The sequence below is a fragment of the Pan troglodytes genome, chromosome 10 (genome assembly GCF_028858775.2).
Source record: "Pan troglodytes isolate AG18354 chromosome 10, NHGRI_mPanTro3-v2.0_pri, whole genome shotgun sequence".
In the NCBI taxonomy this organism is placed as follows: domain Eukaryota; kingdom Metazoa; phylum Chordata; class Mammalia; order Primates; family Hominidae; genus Pan; species Pan troglodytes.
The window spans coordinates 80873397-80900125 of NC_072408.2; the positions used below are offsets into that span (position 1 = coordinate 80873397).

At 35.9% G+C, this 26729-nt stretch overlaps 2 long non-coding RNA genes across 3 annotated transcripts in view; one reads left to right on the plus strand and one right to left on the minus strand.

Annotated features, from left to right (window-relative positions):
- The window catches only part of LOC134807489 (uncharacterized), a 476245-nt gene that overhangs the window by 271679 nt on the left and 177837 nt on the right, over positions 1 to 26729 (minus strand). The gene's annotated exons all lie outside the window — the stretch shown is intronic.
- The window catches only part of LOC134807490 (uncharacterized), a 142891-nt gene that overhangs the window by 20652 nt on the left and 95510 nt on the right, over positions 1 to 26729 (plus strand). For both annotated transcript variants that reach the window (XR_010148082.1, XR_010148083.1), the window contains exons 2-3: positions 6957 to 7027; positions 8090 to 8180. This is a non-coding gene — a long non-coding RNA (uncharacterized LOC134807490). The remainder of the gene's footprint in view (positions 1 to 6956; positions 7028 to 8089; positions 8181 to 26729) is intronic.

Consider the following 26729-nt stretch of genomic DNA (forward strand, 5'->3'; position numbering starts at 1 on the left):
AAACTTCTTGAGCTACCACTGCACTGTATGTTCTTTAGCAGTTCCTGGGCCAAATGTGTTGTTGATGTTGTGAGTTGTCTCCGCTGCTTTACGACTCATTTTGAACACAAATAAGAAAATCACTTGAATTTGCTTTTTGTCTAACATTATTTCCATAGTCTAAAATAAATATAAAATAAAGAGCAAGTAATAAGTCATTAGCAAACAAAAGTGAAAATGTGCATTAAAATGATGTATAACATAACTTTTATTTAAGAATATATTCCAATATCAAATGGCAAATTCCAGCAATGCAAAACTGCAATTATGTTTGCACCAACCTAATAAACAATGTCCTCCTATTCTGTTACATAATAGAGAAGTGTTTATAAGTAGGACTTCAGATGGTCTTTTTTGTTTCATCTCTAATATTCAAAAATCTTGGGCCTCAAAAAAGCTTAGAAAATAATGTGGAAACATTTGTGTAGACTGGAGATGAAAAAATAACTTGCTAGATAGGGAAATGATTGACATAACATTTATATGTTGTTTAAATCCTAGTAAGATTCACCTGCAACTTACTTCGAAAATACTTTGCAATCAAATTTTCTTACTGTAATAGAAGAAATAAAATAAAATCCCACAGACAACCATCTAGAAAACCAAAGCTTCATTTAAAGTTTATAACTTATGTATTATTAGTATGAACACTGGTAAAACAGCACCCACTGGTGTAAATTTATTTAAATTAGGAATATATTTTTGACAGCTCCTATGGTTTCTTTAATCCCTTGTTTATCAAGGGCCTACTGGACAATAATGACTGTACTAAAGTCATAATCCTTAAATTATTCAGTGATGCACCTATAGTCTCTCAAAAAATACCTTATACTGATGATAAAGTGCCATTTAAGATGAACTCATAATAATGGTTATTAACACAAGTGCGATACATACTATTAGAATATCAAATATTTAATGAATAAATAAATATTAAATTACATATTTAGGGCATTGGTAAAATATTTTAATGAATTATAATATGTAGTGCTAAAATTTCAGGCACCGTGCCAAATGGCTAAAGTTTTACTATTTAAGATATACAACCTTCCTGAAACAATTGCCAGTTCTCAGTGAATGACTCTTAAAATAATTTGGTGCAAGGAAAAAATTAACTCCCTCTGCAGACCAGTAACAAGCTCTGAAATTGAATCAGTAAAAAATAGCCTACCAAAAAAGGCCTAGGACAAGCAGGATTCATAGCTGAATTCTAGCAGATATATGAAGAAGAGCTGGTCCCTTTTCTATGAAATCTATTCCAAAAAATTGATGAGCAGAGACTACTCCTCAGCTCATCCTATGAGGCCAGCATCATACTGATACCAAAGTCTGGCAGAGACACAACAACAACAACAAAAATTTCATGCCAATATTTTTGATGAACACTGATGCAAAAAATCCTCAACAAAATGCTTGCAAACTGAAACCAGCAGCACATCATGAAGCTAATCCACCACAACTACGTAGACTTTAACCCTTCGATACAGGGTTAGTTTAACATGTGCAAATCAGCAAATGTGATTTATCACATAAAACTAAAGAAAAAATCCACATGATTATTTCAATAGATGCACAAAATGCTTTCAATGAAATTCAACACTGCTTCATGTTAAAAACTCTCAATAAGCTAGTTATTAAAAGAACATACCTCAAAATCATAAGAGCCATCTATGACACACCCACAGCCAACATACTGAAGGACAAAAGCTGGAAGCATTCCCCTTGAAAACCAGCACAAAACAAGGATGCCCTCTCTCACAACTTCTATTCATCATAGTATTAGAAGCCCTGGCCAGAAAAATTAGGCAAGACAGAATACAACAACAATCAGAATAAAATAAAGAGCACCCAAATAGAAAGGGAGGAAGTCAAGCTATCCCAGTTTGCAGATGACATGACCCTATATTTAGAAAATCCTATAGTCTCAGCCCAAAAGGTCCTTAAGCTGATAAACAACTAAAACAAACTCTCAGGATAAAAAATTAACGTGCAAAAATTATTGGCACTCCTATAAACCAACAGTCAAACTGAAGGAATGCAATCCCATTCACAATTGCCACACAAAAAATAAAATACCTCATATATTAGAGTTTTTTAGAGAAAGAGAACTAACATATATACATAGAGAGAGAGTTTATTAAGGAGTATTCAACTCACATGATCACAAGGTCAAACAATAGGTCATCTGCAAGCTGAGGAGCAAGGAAACCAGTCTGAGTCCCAAAGCTGAAGAACTTGAAGTACAATGTTTGAGGGCAGGAAGCATCCAGCACAGGGGAAAATATGTAGCCTGGAAGGCTAAGCCAGTCTAGTTTTTTCACGTTCTTCTGCCTGCTTTATATTCTAGCCTTGCTGGCAGCTGATTATGCCCACCCAGATTAAGGGTGGGTCTGCCTTTCCTAGCCCACTGACTCAAATGTTAATCTCCTTTGGCAACACCCTCACAGACACACCCAGGATCAATACTGTGCATCCTTCAATCCAATTAAGTTGACAGGCAGCATTAATCGTCACAAGTCAACCCCTTGTCAACTTGAACCCATACACATCTCCTGAGATCGGACATAATCTTCAAATAAAGACAATAATAAGGTCAAAATTATGCCTAATGTAATACAACTATCCTTTGTACAAATGGAAATGCACCAATCCCCAAGCCAAATGCTATTACATAGAGTTAATAACACTTAAATGCTGATATGAAGTCAATAAATCTTATGTCACCTGATGAAGGAAAAAGGAAATACAATGAGGTATTTTCTTAGTACAAGTGTATACATGCACAAACATGTTTTTAACAAAAGAAGGAGGAAATACTCATGACAATTACAGTCCCCATTTCTGCATTTGGTCATGTGGTCATAGCTAGTATTGATGACTACCTTCCTCTACTACCCCTTCTGTATTCCCTTTTTCTTCAGCAAGCACCTCAGCAGGTTGTGGGTTTTTTTCCTGGTAGAGTGACCTAAACCTTCATTCTTGAAGGGCCTGGGTCATTTATAGCCCTGCCTGGACTGAGCTGTTGTAGTTCCCCATTGATCTTAACCACAGGGCATGGCAATACTAAGAGACACCCCAAGGGATCTCCTGTATTCCATGAATAGTCTTCCATACCTTTATTGTGGAATCATAGACTGATTTCATCTTGATAGTGTGGTCAATCACCCCAGCCAACACTGTAACTCCCTTCTTTGTTGACTTAAGGGTAGGAGAAGCCCAAAGGGTAAAAGTTATTTTCCTTCAGCACTTTAAACATGTCATGTCACTCTCTACTGACCTGTAAGGTTTCCACTGGAAAGTCTGCTTTTATTTGTTTCTTTCCTCTTGCTGCTTTTAGAATTCTTTCTTTAATCTTGACCTTTGGGAGTTTTATTATTACATGCCTTGAGGTAGTCTTCTTTGGGTTAAATCGGCTTGGTGTTCTATAACCTTCTTGTACTTAGATTTAGATCTTTCTCTTCTTTCCTTTGTCTCCTCTGACTGTATTTTCAAATAGCCTGTCTTTAAGCTCACTAATTCTTCCCTCTCCTTGAGTAATTCTGATATTAAGGGACCCTGCTGTATCCTTCAGTATGTCAACTGCATTTTTCAACTCCAGAATTTATTATTGATTCTTTTTAATTATTTAAGTTTATTTGTTACATTTATCTGATAGGACTTTGAATCACTTCTCTGTGTTATCTTAAATTTCTTTGAGTTTCTTCAAAATAGCCATTTTGAGTTCTCTGTCTGAGAAGTCCCATATCTCTGTCTCTCTGAGATTGGTCCCTGGTGCCTTATTTAGTTCATTTGGTGAGGTCATGTTTTCCTGGATGATCTTGATGCTTGTGGATATTTGTTGATATCCAGGCATTGTAAAGTTAGGTCTGTATTGTAGTCTTCACAGTCTGGGCATGTTTATGCCTGTTGTTGGTATGGCTTTCCAGGTATTGGAAGAGACTTAGATGTTGTGATCTAAGTTTTTGGTCACTGCAGCTGTATCTGCATTAGGGGGCGCCCCAAGCCCAGTAACACTTTGGTTCATGCAGACTTATATAGGTATGGTCTTAATGGTCTTGGACAAGCTCCAGAAGAATACTCTGGATTACCAGGCAAAGACCCTTTTTCCCTTTTCTTACTCTCTCCCAAACAAAAGAGTCTCTCTCTCTCTCTCTTTCTGTCTGCTGAGGTGCCCGGAGCTCTGGGAGGTGTGACACAAGCACCCGTGTGGCTACCACACTTGGAACTGTACTGCATCAGACCTGAAGCCAGAACAGCACTGGGTCTCACCCAAGGCTCACTATAACCAATACCTAGCTACCTCCTAGGAGTGCTTAAGGCCCCAGGGCTCTACCGTCTACGGATGGCAAAGCTAGCTCAACTTGTGTCCTTCCCTTCAGGGCAGTAAGTTCCCTCAGTCCCGGGATGAGATCAAAGATTTCACCCAGGAGCCGGGGCCTGGAGTCAGAAATCTTAGAAATCTACCTTTTTTCCACTTCTGCTGAGATGGCACCCAGAGAAGAACAAGTTTTTCCCACTCTTTCTTCCTCTTGCCTCAGGCAGAGGAGTCTCTTCCCATGTCAACCATTACCGCAGGCCCACAGTGGGTACTGCCAGGCAACCACCAGTGCTCACAGTGTTCACTTAAGGCCCAAGGGCTTCTCAGTCAGCTTATGGTGAATGCTGTCCAGCCTGGAACTCGCCCTTTAGAGCAGTGGGCTCCCCTCTAGCCCAGAGTAGGTCCAGAAATCACATCAAAGAACCAAGGCCTGGAATTTGGGACCCCAAGTGCCCATGTGGCACTCTATCCACGTGGCTGAGCTGGTGCCTAAGCTGCAAAGACAAAGTCACCTTTACTCTTCCCTTTGCTTTTCTCAAGCAAAAGGAATTTTTGCTTATAGCCACCACAGATGTGAATGTGCTGGGTCACCCCTGAAGCCATCACATCTAAGATTCATACCTAAGGCCTATGATATGTACTACCTGGTTACTGCTGCTGATTATTCAGAGTCTGAAGGGAAGGACACAAGTCGAGCTCACTTTGCCATCTGTAGACGGTAGAGCCCTGGGGCCTTAAGCGCTCCTAGGAGGTAGCTAGGTATTGGTTATAGTGAGCCTTGGGTGAGACTCAGTGCTGTGCTGGCTTCAGGTCTGAAGCAGCACAGTTCCAAGTGTGGTAGCCACACGGGTGCTTGTGTCACACCTCCCAGAGCTCCGGGCACCTCAGCAGACAGAGAGAGAGAGAGAGAGAGAGAGAGAGAGAGAGAGAGAGAGAGAGAGAGAGAGAGACTCTTTTGTATGGGAGAGAGTAAGGAAAGGGAAAAAGAGTCTTTGCCTGGTAATCCAGAGTATTCTTCCGGAGCTTAGACTTCAGTCAGCAAGTGATGAATCCTGCCAGGACTGGATTTCCCTTCAAGGCAGTGGGTTCCCTTCTGGCTCAGGGTGTATCTAGAAATGTTGTATAGTAGCTATGGCCTAGAATGGGGGCCTCATGACTCTGCTTGGTGCCCTATCCTACTGTGGCTGAGCTTGTATCCAAGTTGCAAGATAAAGTCCTCTTTACTCTCCCATCTCCTCTCCTCAAGCAAAGGGAAGAGGTCTCTTTCAGAGATGCAAGCAGTGCTGCCTGGTGTTGGCGATGGAGCAGATGGCAAAGCTAGCTAGGCTCATGTCCTTCCCTTATAGGCAGCGAGCACTGATGTAGTCACCCTGGCTTGTGTCTTACTAGACTGTGTGCCTCCCAAGGCCACTGACTTAGAGCCCAGTACAGCAATAGGACTTGCATAAAAATTGCTGTCCTTGTGTCCTAGACTGCTGTTCAAGTTTATTTAGGACCCCAATGCACTTTAGCCCTTGGTGGCAAGGCTTGCTGAAACTCAGGTTCCAGCCACTGGGATGGGCAGTTCTTCTCTGGTTTGTCTAAATGCTCCCTCTGTGGGCATCAGTGGAGCTCTGCTCAGTGTTGGCAGCACTGTGTTCCAATGCAAAGCGCCATAATTGCTGTGCTCTCCCTCCACCAAGTGTACAGATTATCTCTTCAAGACAGGTGACTGCTGCTGAGGAATGGAAGATGGATGGCATCAGCAATTCAAGACTCTTTTACCCAACCTCTTTAGTTCCTCTTTCAGCAATATGAAGTTAAAATCAGATACTGTGATCACTCACCTGCTTTTTTTAATTCCTATGGAGGTGCTTTTTTGTGTAGATAGCTGTTAAATTGGTGTTCCTGTGGGGAGGATGATTGGAGAACTCTTCCATTCAGGTATCTTGCTCTACCTCTCTCTAAGATACATTTTTTTTGTATTCAACATATAATTGGTTTTATTCTTTTCATTCATTTTGACGATGTCTTCATTGGTGTACTTAGACCAGTAATATTTAAGTTGACTAATTATATATTATAATTAATACCTACCATGTTTATAATCTTTCTAAATTTTGCATTTTCTTTGTTTCTCTCCCTTCCATCTATTTCTGTTCTTTCTGGTTTTAATTGATTGTTTTATGTGATTTGATATTAGCTGATGTCTGAGGATACACATTACACTTAGAATGTATTGAATTCCTTTATACATCCCTTGTGATATTGTTGTCAGTCATTTCATTTATCCATGTGTTATAATCACCAAATACATTGTTACTATTATTACATTAAACTAGCAATTATCTTCAAGATAATAAGAAACATATAAGATTTTTTATTCTTAAAAATAAAACTCCATTTATTCCTTCTCTTACACTCTTCCTTTCCTTAGACCCAAGAAAATATCAGTTCCCTTCTGCTCAAATAATTTTGTTTATTATTTCCTGTGGGAGGTATGGCATGGTGGCAATAAATTCCTTCAATTTTTGTTTAGAAAATAAAGAAATCTTTATTATTTATTTTGAAGAATAATTTTGATGCATATATAATTCTAGGTGATTTTTTTTTCTCTTAGCATCACTCTCTTCTTGCTTGAATATTTATGAATAGAAGTGCAATGTAATTCTTCCCCATGCTCCTGCATAGGTAAGATGTATTTTTGTTTGTTAATTTGTTTGTTTCTCTTGTAGCTTCTTTCATGATATTCCTTTTGTCTTCGCTTTTCTCCACAGTTGTTTATTTTTAACATTCTTAGGTTAGTTTGTTTTGCTTGTTTTTGTTTGTTTCTTTGTTATTGTCCTGCTAATTGTTTTCTGAGCTTTGTGGAACTATGGTTTGTTGTTTGTCATTAATTTTGAAAATTTTTCAGCCATTATTTTTCCAAATATATTTTTCTACTTTGTTCTCTCACTTTTTTGCTTTTGCATTCCACTTATGTATATATTATAACTTTGGAAATTGTCCCACAGCTCTGAGATGTTTGTTGTTTTTCATTCTCTTTTCTCTTTGTATTTCATTTTCTGAAGTTTCTATTGTCCCTTCTTTTATGTCACTGTTTCTTTCCTCTGCCATGTCATCTTCTGACAGGTTCATTGAAGACATTCTTTATTTTGGTTATAGTGTTCATTCCAGCATTTCTTTTCGACTCTTTCTTAGAGTTTTTATCTCTCTGCTTATATTATCTATTTTTGCACGTTATCTAGTTTTTCCATTAGTGTCCTTAACATATTAACCATAGTTATTTTAAATGACTTGTATGATAATTTGAATGTCTGTGTCATATATCTGTCTGGTTTTGATGATTGCTTTACCTTTTCAAAATGTGTTTTCCTTGCTTTGAAACATGTCTTATAATGTGGTGGTGTTGAAATCTGCCAATGTTGTGGAATAGGAAAAATAGGACTACAGTGTCAGATCCCATGTTTATCTGGCTAAGAATCAGTCTCTGTTCAAAATTTGGTGGAGCTACTGGTGCTAGAGGCTCCAAATTCTTCTGCTGTCTTTGTTTTTGTCTCACTTTGACTTTGGACTTTGTAAGTACTCCTCTTCCGCGAGTCTATTTCTTGCACAGCATTGTTCACAATGGGTACTCTTTCCTTCCCCAGAAACAGTTAGAGATCATCTTTTTCATTGTTTCACTCTGAGAATATGGTGGGATTCCTAGAGATTAAATCCACAAAAGTCTAACTTTGAGTTTCTCATTCTCAGGTTAAAATCCATACACAGCCAGGAGCAACTTGTCGAAAATTACCATTTAAGTTTTCCTACCAGTTTATTGTCTTAGCAGCTGCTGCTCAAGGTAAGCAAATCTCTGCTGTATCTCTGATTCAATATATTTCTACAGATTTTGGTGTGATGGTTTGCTTTATTGAATGCAAGTAGAGTCAGTAATATTGTTTGTCTATCTGGTTTTATCTTTATGTTTTTGTAATGACAGAAATGATGACTGCCACTCTCTGTACATGTCAGATCTGGGAATAAAAGCCCACTTCATAGATTTTAATTTTCTTATTTTTAGGACAGAATGTGGTTATAAATTATAGTTTTAAAAAACTCATTTTAGTCATGGCCTAATACACTTCATTTAAAATATTTTTATGTATGAAGATTTTAAAGTATTTTTGAAAATATATTTGATAAAATTTTTTTTCTTAATATAACAGTTGTCAGTTGATCCTGGTTCCTGATTATCTTATGGTTAAGTTAAATGGTAATAGAGTGCATATTTCCCATTGAGTTGAAGTATTTAGGGTATTTAGAAGTATTTAGAGGACATATAGACTCACACGATTTACTTTTTCTTCCAAATCTGTAAGCAGATAGGAAGGTTCTCCAGGGATTACAGAAATTTGGTCAAGTTGAGCAACAGCCTGTTTAGTCTCCTGACATTCAGCCTGTTTTTCCCTAAATCCTATAAGGAATACAGTCACCTTGTTGGTCAAAACCAGCTTCTAACACAACCTGGCAAATTATAAATGAACCCAGGTGGACTTTCCTTATTACCATGCTAAAGTCTCCATCATGAGAGGAACTGCAGCTGCATTACAATAACATGTGACCTATGTGCTGCCATAATGACTCACAGCGTCTGCACAACTGGAACTCCTCCTCTGCATGCAATGATGCACTGTCTCCCCACTCTATCACCCCATAAAACCCTTCTGTCACTTTCCCTTAGGGAGACATTGCTTTGGAGAATACTCCCAGTGTTCTCCTTACTTATGCCAAGTAATCAAACTCTTCTTGATCAAAAACTGCATTCTCATGGAGAGTCATTTGTTACTTGCTAGGTGAACGAACCCCATCTTTTTCTGGGTAATAGACCCATAGTCCCAATCCTGGCCACAGAAGACTAACACAGCTGAATGTTTTATGACTTTACTAGATCCTTAAAGATATTATAGACTGTCAGATATTTTCCAAAAGAAAGGAAATGTTCATTTCTGCTCCAGAAAAAAAAATCTTATAAAATCCTAGCGTCATATTCTACTTAGGGGCCAGAGAAAGGAAGGCAGATTTTATAGTTACAAAAATATTATTTTTTCAAATGCCAATGATGACATTTATTTCTCTCCTACGAACAATGATAAATATGATTATTTTCATAAAGCATTTTGAGTTCCTTGAGAAAAAAAATCCATAGTGTTACCTGTGTTGTTTTTGTTTAGTCAAAAAGCAAGACTCACTCTAGCTTACAATTTCAGAAATCTTCCTGGAGGGCAATAGCTGAGCAAAGTTGGGAGAGGGGGAAGAGCTGACTAAGAAAGGCCATCTTTTTATGTGGAAAGAATGAGTTACCATCAGAGAAAGAAAAAAATGAGTACATCAAGGAAGCAAATATATCAAGGAAACAGCAGAATGTCTCCTAACAACAACAACAAAAGGTTTCTACTTAAAAGAGCATAAAGGAGCAGGCAGGACAGAAGTGTACTCAGAGATCTTTCATGAAAATTTTGAGGAAGTGTTGAAGAATTTGAATTCAATTTTGTAGGCAAAGTGGAGCTTTTGTCAAAGTTGATGTAACAGATAATGAAGGTTTAAAGGACTATAGTGGAAACAGAAAAAGAAAAGGAGCAAGGGAGTCAAAAAGATATTGAAGCCACATTTGTATGATTTTATTTTCAGATACAGAAATTAAGGGAAGGTAGAAATCAAGGTTGTTGTTTAGATTTCTAGGTTTGGTGACTGAATGGATGTTGCTGATACTTCCAGAAAGAAAAAAAAAAAGATAATTGTGGAGTGCAATGGACTGAATGTTTATGCCTCTCCTGAATTTATATTTTGAAATTCTAACCCCCAAAGTAATATTAGAATATTGGGATTTGGGGAAGTGATTAGGTCATTGAGGCAGAGCCCTGATGAATGGGATTTCTGCCCTTATAAAAGAGGTCCCAGAGAGCTCATTTGCTCCTCCCACCACATGAGGACACACTGAGAAGGCACAACTTCTGAGGAAGCAGGTCCTCATCAGACACTGAATCTGCCAGTGCCATGATCTTGGACTCCTAGCACCCAGAACAATGAAAACTAACTCTCTGTGTTTTTTTTATAAGCCCCATAGTCTGTGGTACTTTGTGATAGAAGCTCAAATAGACTAAGACAGGAGAAAATGCATTTGTAATGAGGTGAAAATTTGAAAAAAGGTACAGGCCCAGGTTGGTATTCTGTGGATGAGGAGTTTGTTATCTGTGGTATATTTATAGTCAATAACATAACACTTATAGTAAGAGCTGTGAGAGTGATTATAGAGAGGAAAGAGTTAAGGTAAGGACTCCAAGAAATATCACTATTAAAAGAAAAAAAAGAGTCAAGGAAAAAGAGGGAATACTAATGTTTAAATGGAAGGGGAAGCAGAGTGAGTGGTGTTACAAATCCAATTGGAAAAATTACTGTAAGGCAAAATATATGGTGAACAATATTGAATACAGTGAGTTGGAGGTGGAGTATGAAATTCCCATTATTCTATGAAATATAGAATTCACTGGTAACCTTTTCCAAAGTAAATTTAATGGAGTCAGAGATGTTACCAAATAAAGAAATGAATGGAATATGATGAAGAAGGCATCAGACCAAGACTATAAATAAATTTAGTTGCAAAATTAGAAAGAGAGAGAGAAAGAGGGAGAAATACTGTAATTGGGGAGATAAATCTAGGGAATCTAGGGGAAGGTTGTGTGTACATTAACAAGAAAGATTTCAGCATATTTGTAGTGTGGGGGGAAGAGTAGGTATCAAAAATAAAGATGAAGATGCAGAAGTGATGTAAGAAGGGAGGGGATATAGGGACATGTTCTTTCCTGAGACTCTGGAAAATTGGTTAGCTCTGTGTGCAGATATGTGTGTAGGATGGAGAAGCTGTGGAAGACTAACAGAGAATTGCAGAGACCATGCTTCATCATTTGTATATCCTTCTTGTTTTAAATCTGAGGTAAAATAATTTTGTTAGACAAATCCACAAATTTTTAAAAGCTATTTCATTTAAGTAAATGCTTACCTATTTAAATTCTTTACAGAAATGCATGGTTTGTTAGTGGCCTGCCTTGGTGAAAGCAAACAAATTTAAAACAAAAACCAACAAAGAGAAATCAAGACAACCTGTGTCTGCTTATGTGGTATACTGAATGTAAATCCTGTATTATTTAGAACTTTATGAAACATTTGGGAGTTGCATTACCTTAGGAAAACTATGATCACATGTGAATCTTGTAATATCTTAATCAGTGGAAAAAGATAAATTATTGGCATGAAAAGACAGAAAATAAGAGAGGCTTGCACATTTTTCCTCCTGTTCGTTCTTCACTCCATTTTCCTTCCTACATCTTGACTAGGCTCAGGTACAGGGCACCAGCTGCTCCAGGAAATGCCACACCAGCTTGTGCACAGGTGCTTCTTACCCATTGTGAGTGAAATTGACTGGAATCACACAATCTTCTTCAATTTCCCACTTGTAAAAATCGGTTCTTCTAGGCAAGGGGGCTGCACTACATTTGCTCTGCAGCTGGCAGTCCCATAGAGCTGAGGTGGAGGAAGAATAGGAGATGACCTGCTGCCAGCACATGATGTGCCCTGTGTTAGTAAGCTCACCTGATTTTTATCAGTATCAACTACCTATATGAAGAGACCAGGAGAGTATCTGGCTGAACTGAAGGAAATAAAGAGTTTCTTGTTTTAATCTTCAAGCTCCATTCTAACTCATAACTAATGAGCTAGCATCATGCACAGCAGTACCATCTTCCACAGGCAGCAATTATATAAGAATAGCATCCCAAACTTGGTAATTCTGTGACTGGCTGGCACACAGGCTGCTAGTGTGGGAAGATGCTTTTCACACAGATGTTAGCTAGAAAATAGACTGATGGAAGTGACTGTAGATTACTGGGATCACAATAAGAAAGGACAAAGATTTAAATTTAAAATCTGTAATGCACAAGATGATTCATGCTGAAGATATTTTTTCTTTGTGTGACTCATGAGACTTCTAAATGGGTGGATTTCAATTAAGAGCACAAATAGAGGTGATTTTAATAACCAGCCTGGTGTGTTCTCCCAATAACCTGAATTGGAATGTCCTATGGACCTTATCACAAAGCAGATACCTAGATTATACCTCTGTTATTCTAATCAGTAATTATAGGTGAGGCAGAAGAATCAGCCATATATAACAAACAGGTGATTCCTGTGCACAATAAAGTTTAAGAACTACCAGTATATACTGACCTTGGTAAGGGACAAATGGGCAACATAATTATGCAGAGAAAAATCAAAGGCACTTTCATTTTAAATTTTACCATTTTTAAACTAACAGCAGTTAAATAAACTCTGATGTGAACAAGTAAGAATTAAAATTATATGGATAAAGAACAACTGAGTAATTTTATCTATCATTTGAATAGCAAAAATTGATGTTTCTTTTTGCACAGAAGTACTCCTGGGCCAAGCATTTGAAGCTATTTGGTAGTTGTTACTGACCTCTTCAAGTGTGTTAGAGCTAGATGGCAAACATGCTTACTGGAAGAGAAGGCTCCAGTGTCTTGCTGGAACCATGAGACTACCCTAACCCTACCTGTTAGGGAACTCAATTTGCACATCATCACTTCAGCACACAAACAGAATAGAATGAGATAGTGTATCACTCTGTCATCCAGGCTGGAATGCAGTGGTGTGATGGTAGCTCACTGTGGCTTCCATCTCCTGGGCTCAAGTGATCCTCCTGCCTCAGCCTCCAGAGTAGCTGAGATTACAAGCAGGAGCCACTATTCCTGGTTCTCTCCCATTTCTAAAATCACTGATACTGTTCTTTAATTATAGCAATCCCACTCCTGCCTCCATCCCCGACCCAATTTCTGACTTTGCCTCAGAATCCATGTCCATATGACTCCCCATTTTCCTAGTCCCCAAATTACAGGTAACCACAACTGAATAAATAAGTTACATCATGGAAAACAATTCTTTTAGTTTATAAACATGTATCAGATAAAAGACAGCTAATCTTCAAAAGGAAAATTGTACACAATGCTTGGACACACATTAGCCTTCATTTGCTTAGTTTGAAAAACTCAAATATAGACTAATATCTTACCTTACCTAGTAATGATAACTACCTTGACTTTATTATGGTTTTGAATATTGAAATTCATATTTTTCATATCAATTTACTTATGCAAAAAATTTATGTAGTCAAGGAAGTAAAGATGTTATCCACAACATCTTCGTTGTTTCAATTAGTTCTTAGAAAATTAATTCACAAAAGGATATTATTCAGCAAAACTGAACATCAAATTTATAATCTAATCAGTTTAGGAGACAATCTTTGAAATTTAATTAAGCTAGCTAGAACAAAGAATGGTGCGTATGATTAGAGTCTACCTATAATATGTCCAGATATCTGTTGTCTTATTAGTCGATCACTGTTGGAAAGTGTGCACTCCCACCCCTGCTAAATGCACAACTAAAATAAGAATTTACACATTGAAATAAACTTTTTAATGTTTATACTGAACTTTCTGTACCAGTGAACAGGAAAACAAAGTGTAACTAACCAATTAGTAATGAATCTTTCTCTTTTGAAATACTGTATATTAATATCTGGTTTTCCAAATATCAGCATGTCATATACAGAGTAGTTTCACTGTGGAAAAGAAAAGAGAGCGATGATTTTTATATACTGTTTTTATGTCTGGTGGAATTGCTAGCATAATTTCTGTGTCCTTAATAGCCTTATGAGCAAAACATAAAAATCAAATGAAAAGGAGTAACAAAGAGATTATCATAAATTTTTTTGTAGCCCTAAAATATGTAAAATCTTCAAAAACAAGAAGTTGTATTTCATGATAGTATGCTGTATTTCAGGCTCTGTAATGATCCCTTGTGACATCTTCTTTAATTCCATCCCAACTATACCCAGGTGAACCTGATGAGTTTTTGCTTGCCCATCTTGCATTCATAATCTTTCAGAATTTACACAATAACCTTGTAATTACTCATTTTTATTACCAATCTCTTAGTTCCTTAAAGGTATGGATCAAAGTTTGTTCATTTGGTATCCTCAGCAACTAGAGTACATTTTGTACATATCAAGCAGTCAATAAAATTTTGTTGAAGCAATAATAAAATCATTTGAAAAAAGAGTCCTGAATATTAACATAACATATATCTTTTAAAAAATATAGATTATTTTCCCACAGATCTTTTTTTTCCTCTCTAGGTTTTAAGAAATATAAGAGTCTTCAGGGGCTAGGAGTGAAAAGTTGTTAACTCAGACCACTTATGTTTCAATCATGAGACAAGTAACTTTTGGTAAAACTATTCTCTATGTAGATTGTGTTGAATTTATATAAATCTGGATAATCTACAATTAACGTTAGACTTTTAACAATTTTCTATTCACCACTGAACTGGAAGAAATTAATGGATGAATTATTTTAATTAAAAATAAATACTACCTATGTAATTGTAGCTTATGTACTCACATTACTCAAAAATATAAGAATATTTTGAGGATTAGTATTTGTCAATTACTGAGAATGTTACAATAATTACACTAAAAAATCATAAATTTAGAAAAAAATTGGTACATAATATATTTTTACTATATGTAATCCAGCCTACTGGTGTCATCTATGCCTCACAACATCAGTACTTGCTATGAGCTCTGAATGTAATCTTGGGTTCTTTGAACCCAATATTTTATGCCAAGAAGGCATAAAATATTAACAAAGATAAAAATATATTTAAATAGATAATTGACTGGAGCTTAGAATCTATTCCATGTTAGTTTACAAAATGCACTCTGCTTTCTATTCTAACATTGTATACCTTCTATTAATACTATTAGTCAATGATTGCTACACCTAAAAATAAATGTTGTGTCAAATTTTCTAACGTGTATTTTTTTACTCCAACTCATCTTTGTGTTATTTAAAATGCTCATAATGCTTTTGACTTTTTGAGGTATCTAGTCATTTTTGAGGCTGGCATTTTCTATCTTTCCAATCTCACCTATCATACATTAAAATTAGAGAAATGAATGGAACTTCTGATGATAAAAGAAATCAGTCAAGCATTTCACAGAGGTAATTGAGAGCAGAAAAAGAGGAATGTGTTATGTCTAAGGGGAGAATATTCTATTTTAGAAAATTCACTTGCAATACAACACCACTTTTAGATACCTTGTTTTTCTTCTTTCATATATTACGATCAAATACTAAGAAACAGGAATAATTAAATGTATATACATTTATTCTACTGAAAGAATAATTCATAAAGAGACAGTTTACCTTCAAAGAGAAAACAGCATCTAAGGTGACCACTTCATTATGAAAGAGTGAACACAAACGATGTGGCAAAGTTGTTGAGATGAGAGACACAAGTTTCTCATTTCTTATCATTACTTAAGAATGTATTTTTTCGGGGCAGGACTTTATTCAAAAGAAATTCACATGAACCTCTGCTGAACCTCTATAATAGGTATAAAGTGGCAAGTGAAGGGTTCTGTAGTTGTGGATTGGGAGAGGAAAAAAAATGCTATTAAAAATGAAAACGTTTCTAAATTATATCAACATTATATTCTGTATCAATGATTTTTATATATAAAATAACTTATAATTAAGCATGTATCATTATACATATAGGAAAAGAGTCATATTGGGACTTGAATAAATATTATCTATATTAAATAACATAAACCTATTAAAACACTAAGCAAGCATTTCAGTTTCCCTTTGATTTTCAAGAAAATCTATACTCCATGGTAATTCTAAAATATGCATCTATCAAAGACCAAGAAGTATCAAAGTTGTCAGGTGAATAATTGGGATTTTAATGGTTACCGTAAGATTTGGGAATTGTAATATAACTAACATGATTAACAGATTAGACAGAATGTTGTTAGATCAAAATAAGAGAATTAGATTTTCTGTAATCACATAAAGTCTTAAGAGTGATTCAAAATATAAATTAAAAGATTATAACTCTGTTGTACCATTAATTCATTAGATCAATTGTATATACTTGAAACTTCTTTTTAAAGACTAGCTTATAAACTATTTTATGCCTGTTTAGAAATACAACCAATAGAAAATTGATTAATCTGTGATCTCATTCTGGGATGTAACTATAGAAAGATAATCAGTGTTTACTAGCAATACATATTTATGTAGAAAATAACCGTATTCCTTGAAGCTAGTTACAAACATTTTGTCTTCCATCATCATACGTAACATAGTGCCTGGCACACAATCAATGTACAATATGTATGTGGAGAATAAAAGAATAAAAATTAAAATTCTTGCAGACTTTTAAAATTAAACATATAGGACTTCTATTTCTGGTCTGGCATGTGAGTTGCTTGGAAGTCATCACTTCATTATAACAAGTAGAAGGCTGAATAAACTGGAAAACCAACACCTCTTAGGTCCAACAGAGAAGTGAGGTCACTGGGCAAACTGCTGCCCTCAGAATTACAGAGAATTACACTTCTTAGAACAGAAACTCATGGGTAGAAACTTCCATGGGAGATAGTACCAAGGTAGGAGAGAAGGATTAGGATTATTTTGTTATTTAAAAGTACTTGTACTACCTGTAAAATTGCATAGTGTCATTTGAAAGTAGATTTGCATTAGCTGTAAATGCATATTGCAAATTCTAGGGAACCACTGAAAAAGTTTTTTAAAAAGTATAACCTATATCCTGAGAAAACGGAAAAAATAAAATCATATGAGATGCTCAATTAAAAGCGTAAAGGACAGAAAAAAGAGTAGAAGACAAAACTAGGAACATAACTATAGTTTTTTTGTTGGTAGATATTAATCCAACTACATCAATAATCACTTTACACATCAATAGCATAAATACACCAATAAACAACAGAGATTGTCAGAGTGGATTTAAAATAGGATTCAACTCCATGTTACCTACAAGAAACCCACTTTAAATATAAAACACATATATATTAAAAGTAAAGGGAAGGAGAAAGATACATTGTGCTAACACTAATCAAAAGAAAGTAGTAGTTATATTAATTTCAGACAGAACAGACTTCAAACAAAGGGAGTTACCAGGGATTTTTTAAAAGGCCATTACCTAATAATAAAGGGATCTATTCTCCAAAAAGACATAACAGTCCTTAATGTGTGTGTGCTAACAAGAGAGCATCAAACTATATGAGGCCCAACAATGATAGAACTATAAGAAAAAATAAATTAAAAAAAAATCTACTATCGGCCAGTCACGGTGGCTCACACCTGTAATCCAAGCACTTTGGGAAGCTGAGGTGGGCAGATCACCCGAGGTCAGGAGTTCGAGACCAGCCTGGCCAATGTGGTGAAACCCCATCTCTACTGAAAATACAAATCTAGCCAGGCATGGTGGCAGCTGCCTGTAATCCCAGCTACTCGGGAGGCTGAGGCACGAGAATCGCTTGAACCCAGGAGGCAAAAGTTGCAGTGAGCCAATATTGCGCCACCGCATTCCAGCCTGGGCAACAGAACAAGACTCTTCCCCCACCACCCTCCCCCCCAAAAAAAACTATGATCATAGTTAGAGACTTCAACACCATTCTATCAGAAATAGATCCAGCAAACAGAAAATCAGTACAGACATAGTTGAATTCAACATTATCAATTAACTGTATATAACTGACATCTATAGAGTACTTCATCTAACAGCAGCAAAAAACACACTCTGTGAACCTTAAACTGCTCCAAAGAAGTCTTTCTTAAAAAGTAAACATATAGGCATTTGCTAAATGTAGCTTTGTGACTGATGCAGAAATTTACCACTCCTTTCCATCAATACACAATGAAGCATATACAACATAGCAAACCTCAACGCCAGAATAAATATCTCAGAGAAAAGAAAAACAGCACAGCAATAAGAGAAGGTCAAAGCCTCAGAGCAACAGCCAAAATTCCGGATCATGTGATGATTAATATTGTCAACTTGATTGGATTGAAGGATTTTATTTTTTCAAAGATCAATGTAAAGTTTTATTGAAATGGTGCAGAAGGGTTTAATTCTTTTTTTTTTTTTTTGAGTTTGCTTTTTTTTTTATTATACTTTAAGCTTTAGGGTACATGTCCACAACATGCAGGTTAGTTACATATGTATACATGTGCCATGTTGGTGTGCTGCACCCATTAACTTGTCATTTAACATTAGGTATATCTCCTAATGCTATCTCTCCCCCCTGCCCCACCCCACAACAGGCCCCGGTGTGTGATGTTCCCCTTCCTGTGTCCATGTGTTCTCATTGTTCAATTCCCACCTATGAGTGAGAACCTGCAGTGTTTGGTTTTTTGTCCTTGCGATAGTTTGCTGAGAATGATGGTTTCCAGTTTCATCCATGGCCCTACAAAGGACATGAACTCATCATTTTTTATGGCTGCATAGTCTTCCATGGTGTATATGTGCCACATTTTCTTAATCCAGTCTATCATTGTTGGACATTTGGGTTGGTTCCAAGTCTTTGCTACTGTGAATAGTGCCTCAATAAACATACGTGTGCATGTGTCTTTATAGAAGCATGATTTATAATCCTTTGGGTATATACCCAGTAATGGGATGGCTGGGTCAAATGGTATTTCTAGTTCTAGATCCCTGAGGAATCTCCACACTGACTTCCACAATGGTTGAACTAGTTTACACTCCCATCAACAGTGTAAAAGTGTTCCTATTTCTCCACATCCTCTCCAGCACCTGTTGTTTCCTGACTTTTTAATGATTGCCATTCTAACTGGTGTGAGATGGTATCTCATTGTGGTTTTGATTTGCATTTCTCTGATGGCCAGTGATGATGAGCATTTTTTCATGTGTCTGTTGGCTGCATGAATGTCTTCTTTTGAAAAGTGTCTATTCATATCTTTCACCCAATTTTTGATGGGGTTGGTTTTTTTTTCTTGTAAATTTGTTGGAGTTCATTGTAGATTCTGGATGTTAGCCCTTTGTCAGATGAGTAGATTGCAAAAATTTTCTCCCATTCTGTAGGTTGCCTGTTCACTCTGATGGTAGTTTCTTTTGCTGTGCAGAAGCTCTTTAGTTTAATTAGATCCCATCTGTCAATTGTGGCTTTTGTTGCCATTGCTTTTGGTGTTTTAGACATGAAGTCCTTGCCCATGCCTATGTCCTGAATGGTATTGCCTAGGTTTTCTTCTAGGGTTTTTATGGTTTTAGGTCTAAGGATTTAAAGTATTGTTCCTGGATGTGTGCATGAGGGTGTTGCCAAAGGAGATTAACATTTGAGTCAGTAGACTGGGAGAGGCAGACCCACCCTCGATCTGGATAGGTACCATCTAATCAGTTGATAGCACTGCTAAAATAAAGCAAGCAGAAAATGGAAGAGCAGACTTGCTGAATCTTCCAGCCTTCATCTTTCTCCCATGCTGGATGCTTCCTGCTCTCGAATATCAGACTCCAAGTTCTTCAGCTTTTGGACTCTTGGACTTACATCAGTGGTTTGCCAGGAGCTCTTGGGCCTTTGGCAACAGACTGAAGGCTGCACTGTTGGCATCCCTACTTTTGAGGTTTTGGCACTCAGACTGATCCACCACTGGCTCCTTTGCTCCTCAACTTGCAGATGGCCTGGCCTATCATGGGATTTTACCTTATGATTTTGTAAATCGATTATCCTTAACAAACTCCTTTTTATATATACATACAACATATTAGTTATGTCCCTCCAGAGAACCCTAATACAGATCAGAAACAGATAGAGAATTTTTTTAAAATGCACTAGAGAATTTTTTAAAAATAAGTTAGAGGAATAGCCCTGGAATTCAGGGTGCAGGGATACTGTAAGAATCTCTTTGTCATGATTAGAGACTAAAATACATGTTATCATATGCTGTCTATGGCCTCTACCTACAAGCTTATTAGATATCTGTTAAGAATTAGAGAAAACCCTTAATCATGTCCTACATCAAGCTACCCAATGGTTCCAGCAAATGATCTGAATTATATGCATAAGAAAATGAGTCTATGCTACCAACGCAAGATCTGGTTCTGACTAGGAACTCAGGTGAGATCCAAGGAGTCCAACAAGTACCAACGTAGACATCTATACTCAGCCTCTCTTTTTCATAATAAGCTTGAAAAAAAGCAGTTTCAAACAAATAAGAAAAGCTATGTCATGAGATAACCATCCATTGGGAGAATTCGCTGTCATTTGTGAAAAGACATATATTAGAATAATCTTCTAAAAATAATTTAAAGCCAATATATTTTAAATACTTAAAAAGGAAATAATATTTCTTTAATAATCCAAAAAAGTTATAAAACAAATATATGTAGATATAAATCAATGATAAGTAGAAAAAAATAACAATTTTGGGAGATAAAGTAGATATTAAAATAAAAATAGAAAATTCTTAAACAGTGCATGTTATAATGACTTCATGTAAAGAGAGAAATAATCAAAATAGTGTACTCAGGAATTGATAAAATGCCACAAAAACATTAATGACATGAACAATATAAAAAATAAGTTAGGAAACAAAAAGAATAAATTGAAAATCACCAAAACGCACCTGAATGAGGAATCAGAATTAGAGACTAGAAGGAATAGCAGAGACACAAGATTAGATAAAATGGAGTTTTACGGAGTTTTATGATTCAAAAAGACATGGTCCTTAGATAGACAAAATTGTATCTAATTCCAAGAAAGATAAATAAAAATAAGGCAACATGTGTGTATGTCACTATGAAGTTTTATAACATCAGGAAAAAATTGAAAACCTCAGAAGCTACCGGAGAGAAAGATACAAATACTTACGTAAAAAAGTGACAATTTGACAGCAAACTTGTCATCCACAACCAGGAAGTAAAAAGTAAACAGCCATTTGTAGTACAAGGGAAAATGTTTAGACTTCTATATCCTGGTAAAATTACATATACTTATATACATTTTATATAAATTATTAGTATACTTATATATAATTTTTTCTCCAATACTGAAATAAAAGTAAATATATGAGTACTCAACCCACAAATCACCATTGAAAAAAGACATTAAAATTTGTTCTTCAGGTAAACCAAACATTTTCTGAGAAGAAGTAAGATTCAAGAAGAAATAGTGAGGCCGGGCACCGGTGGCTCATGCCTGTAATCCCAGCACTTTAGGAGGCTGAGGTAGGAGGATTGCTTGAGGTCGGGAGTTCGAGAAAAGCCTGGCCAACATGGCAAAACCCTGTCTCTACTAAAAAAAATACAAAAATTACTCGGATGTGGTGGTGTGCCTACGTAGTCCCAGCTACTCAGGAGGCTGAGGCAGGAGAATCGCTTGAACCCAGAAGGTTGCAGTGAGCTGAGATCGTGCCACTGCATTCCAGCCTGGGTGACAGAGTGAGACTCCATTTTAGAAAAAAAAAAAAAAGAAAGAAAGAAAAGAAAAGAAAAGAAAAAAACAAAGAAAAAAGAAATGGTGAGCAACATTTCAGTAAAATATTTGGACTAATTAGTTGACAATTGAAATATATTTGTAATATTTTAACTTAAAAAAAGAAATACTAAGTAGCAGTAATTAAAACATAGAATTGAGGGAAGTGGATTGGAAATTGAACAAAACATTCTAAGACATTTTTATCCTGTTTGACAGATAGATGAGAGTGAGACTAAATGGCTTTCATTTTCTATGGATGTGTTTTGCAATTTCTGTGGTCCAAGCTGGCTTGACTGGAATGCCGGGTCAAGGAAAGCCTTCCTCTTACTTCTCCTCTGCTGGAATATCTGGGGACTCTGCATGATCTATTATCTTCTAAGGGAATAGCATGAGCTAATTCACATGGAAGCAAAATGTTTCTCAGCAGCAAAAGAGAACAAGCCCCAGTAGAGAGAGATTTTTTAAGCCTCCTCTTGGATCGTATTTGCTGTAGTTCAATAAGCCCAAACAAGTCACAATTCATGCCTAGAGTCACTGTCAGAAGAGACTACAGGGAGGGGTGAACAAACGAAGAAGCATTCTGCCACAATATACCACAGTTAGAAAAACAGGATATTAAATACACTTGCTAACAAATGAATGATAAGCTGAAAAATAAGCGAATCCATGATGCAACTTTACAACCGTGGGAAAATAAAAAGGGGAGGGAGGAAATGTCTTAATAAAATCCAAAATGAGGCAAGGATGTTGGTAAAAAAGGCAAAGAATGCATAGAAAATATAGTAGAAATAAGTCGAAATATATTAGCTATCAAAGAACTGTAAATAAATTATAGAGTATATAAAAAATCATTATTACTTATAAGAAGTTTACTTTCAAAAGGACAACAAAATCACAGTGAATGTTTACAGATTGGAAATTAAAAATTTGCCTTAAAAATAGTTTTAAAAAAACAGGCAGGAATATTGTTTTTGACAAATTAGGTTTTTGGCTTAACTTATTCATAGTACAAAGAAGTCATTACACAATGATAAAAAACAATCTAATCTAAATATGAAATGGTTATGAATGTTTGATGTTTTAACAGCATATGCTCACTTTTTTAAAAGAGAATTATAAGAAGCAAAAAGGTCTATGATTATATACAGATATTTCAGCATGTCAAAAATCTCAAAAAACTAGTAAAGCAAGTAGATGCAAAAATGTAACAACATAATGAAGATTTTTTTGTTGTTGTTTTTGATTTTTGAGACAAGGTCTCACACTGTCACCCAGGCTGGAGTGCAGCGGCGTGATCATAGCTCACTGCAGCCTCAACCTCCCAGGTTAAAGGGAGCTCACTCTCACCTCAGCCTCCCAAATAGTGGGATCACAGGCACATGCCTCCACACCTGGCTAATTGTTTGTATTTTTTCATAGAAACGGGGTTTTGCCATGTTGACCAGGCTGGTCTCTAACTCCTGGGATTAAGTGATCCACCTGCCTTGGCCTCCCAAATTACTGGGATTACAAACATAAGCCACCACGCCTGGCTCAGAAGATTGAAGAACACAATTAACATGCTTAATTTGAAAAAAATATGTGAAGTACTCTGCACCCCTAAAATACGGTAAATGCATTCTTGTCAAGCACACATGAAGTATTTACCAAATTTCTCTATTTTCTAATCAGTAAAGGAAGCATCTATGGATGCCACAGAACATGTATTATACAAATCATATTTTCTGATAACACAAACTATAATCCAACAGTGAAAAGTTAGTTAAAAGTCTATTTTTCAATATTATATAGGTTAGTAAGAAAATTATTATAGAATATGGGAACTATTTAGAGCTCAAGTGGCAAAATATTTGTGATAATGGTACTTTAAAAGTAATTCATATTTATTTTTATTTAAGATAAAAAATCAACTAATTTTTAAAATAATTGAGCTGAGTGATCAATTTTTAAACCTCAAACAAAAAGCAGATATTTGAATCAAAATGTAAGAAAACAACTAGATGGAAATAGACAAAGGACCTCAATGCGAGCTTCATAAAAGACGAAATAGACAACAAATGAAAAAGTACTTCATCTCATTGACTTCAGGTAAACACAAATGAGTATTTCAAGGAGACATCTTTTTTTTTTTTTTCAACTTTTATTTTAGAAACAGAGGGTACATGTGCAGGTTTGTGAAAAACGTATATCACATGATGCTGAGGTTTGGGGTATGATTAAACCTGTCACCCTGGTAGTGAGCATAGTACCTAATAGGTAGTCATTCAGCCCTTTTCCTCCTCTCCCTCTCTCCCCACCTCTCCCTTTCTCCCCACGAGTAGTCTAGTGTCTCTTGTTCCTATCTTTATGTCCATGTGTACTCAATGTTTGGCTCCCAGTGAGAATACGTGGTCTTTGGTTTTCTGTTTCTGTGTCAGTTTGCTTAGGATAATGGCCTCCAGCTGTATCCATGTTGCTGCAAAGGACATGATTTTATTCTTCTTTATGGCTGTGTAGTATTCCGTATTGTATATATGCCACATTTTCTTTATCACATCAACTGTTGATGGGTACCTAGGTTAATTCCACGTTTTTGCTATTGTAAATAGTGCTGCGACGAATATACAGGTGCCTGTGTCCTTTGGGTAAAACAGTTTATTTTCCTTTGGATATATACCCAGTAGTGGGATTGCTGGGTTGAATGGTAGTTCAACACTCAGTTCTCTAAGGAATCTCCAAACTGCTTTCCATAGTGGCTGGACTAATTTACACTCTCACGAACAGTGTTTAAGTGTTCCTTTTTCTCTGCAGCCTCGCCAACATTGGTTATTTTTCTTAACTTTTTAACAAAAGCCATCCTGACTGGTATGAGATGATATCTCATGCTGATTTTGATTTGCATTTATCTGATAATTAGTGATGTTGAACATTTTTTATATGCTTGTTGGCTGCTTGTATGTCTTTTGAGAAGTGTCTGTTTATGTCTCTGACCCACTTTTTAATGAGGTGACTTGTTTTTTGCTTATTGATTTGTTTAAGTTCTTTACAGATTCTGGATATTAGATGTTTATCAGCTGCATAGTTTGCAAATATTTTATCCCATTCTGTCACTGTCTGTTTACTCTGTTGATAGTTTATTTCGCTCTTCAGTAACTCTTTAGTTTAATTAGGTCCCATTTGTCAATTTTTGTTTTTGTTGCATTTGCTTTTGAGGACTTAGCCATAAATTCTTTCTTGAGGCCAATGACCAGAATGGTGTTTCCTGGATTTTCTTCTAGGATTGTTAGAGTTTGTGGTCTTATATTTAAATTTTTAATCCATCTTAATTTTTGTATATGGTGAAGTGTATGGGTCCAGCTTCATGCTTCTGCATATGGCTAGCCAACTATCCCAGCACCATTTATTGAATAGGCAGTCATTTCTCCATTGCTTATTTTTGCCAATTGTGTTGAAGATCAGATAGTTTTAGGTGTGTGGCTTTATTTCTGGATTCTGTTTTCTGTTCCATTGGTCTATGTGTCTGTTTTTTACCAGTACCATGCTGTTTTGGTTAGTGTAGCCTTGTAGTATAGTTTGAATTCAGGTAATGTGATGCCTTCAGCTTTGTTCTTTTTGCTTAGGATTGCTTTGGCTTTTCAAGATCATTTTTGGTCCTATATGAATTTAGAATAGTTTTTACTAATTCTGGGAAAAATCACAACCTATACACCAAATATATTAGTAGAAACTAAAAACAATTTTGACAATCCAGTGACGGTTTGGATATGGATGTAGATTGGTTCCATTCTACCTATGCTAAACAAGAGAAACACTAACTCCTAACTCACAGTGTCAAGTGTCTGGAAATGGTTGGAGGTAAGCTGGTTTCCAACCTGACACTCTTGACTGGTATATTTGAGTGCCTTCCAAGAACAGCTAAGAAAATTCTGCAAAAGAAAACAATGACAGCTCATTGACCTTACTACTTTCTGAAGCCTATGGATCTTTCATACTTTACAAATTGTCTTTAAATCAATACTAAACTACAAAAACAAATAACTTTGCCTATCTACACACCTTACTTCAGATGAAGTCTGAAAATCACATTGTTCTTGTTTTTACCTTGAATTAAAGCATTCTACTTACCAAATACTCCTTGGAATATTTATGCTATTTCCATCCAAAATTCTTCCCCAAAAATATAAGTTTTAGTTTATCTGTCTTCAGAAGGCCTACCTTTGTACTCTGCTAACTTCTCTTCCTCCTTCTCCCACTCTTTTTCCTTTCTTACCTTCCATTATTTTGTGTATAAGGTACATTGTGCCAGACATTGTGCTAAATGCCAGAAATACAAAGATCAATTAAAAATGACCACTTTTGGGTAGAGTTTAAAAACTTGTATAGAGATTTCTTAAGAAAGAATAATTATATTTATAAAAATAAATGCACTACCACTTCATAAACTAATAGCAGCCAAATTTTCTTCATTGGGTTTTCTTGATATCTGTTCTGAGATATTTTGGTAACTTCTACTGATATTCACAATACACTTATTGACTACATATGGAAAAACTGCTGAGAAAAATGTCAGTAATTAATGGGCTAATTACATTCTTTCAGTTAAATGTGTTCTCCTCCTTTAAGATCATGATAAAGACAACCAACATACAGTTAGATACTAATACAGAATTGTGGGAGGTTTTCAGATTTGATAAAGTTTTTTGAAAATTTGGAGTGATAATTACAATGTTATTTGTAGGCTCATAGGATTCCCAGTAATACATGAATTATACCAATTAGCTCTAATAGGTATGGCAGAGGAAAAAGCATGGAGTAGCCCAGAAATAATTTATGTTGCATGAATAAACTGTTCTTTGGCTCATACTAACAGGTTTCTTGATTATATAAACAGTTACAAAATGAATTGAAAACAGGAATTGTCACTTACAGAAACTTTCCTTTATGCAAACTTTAAATATTAACAACTTTAACTTATTTTGCCTGACAAGCACCCTTATT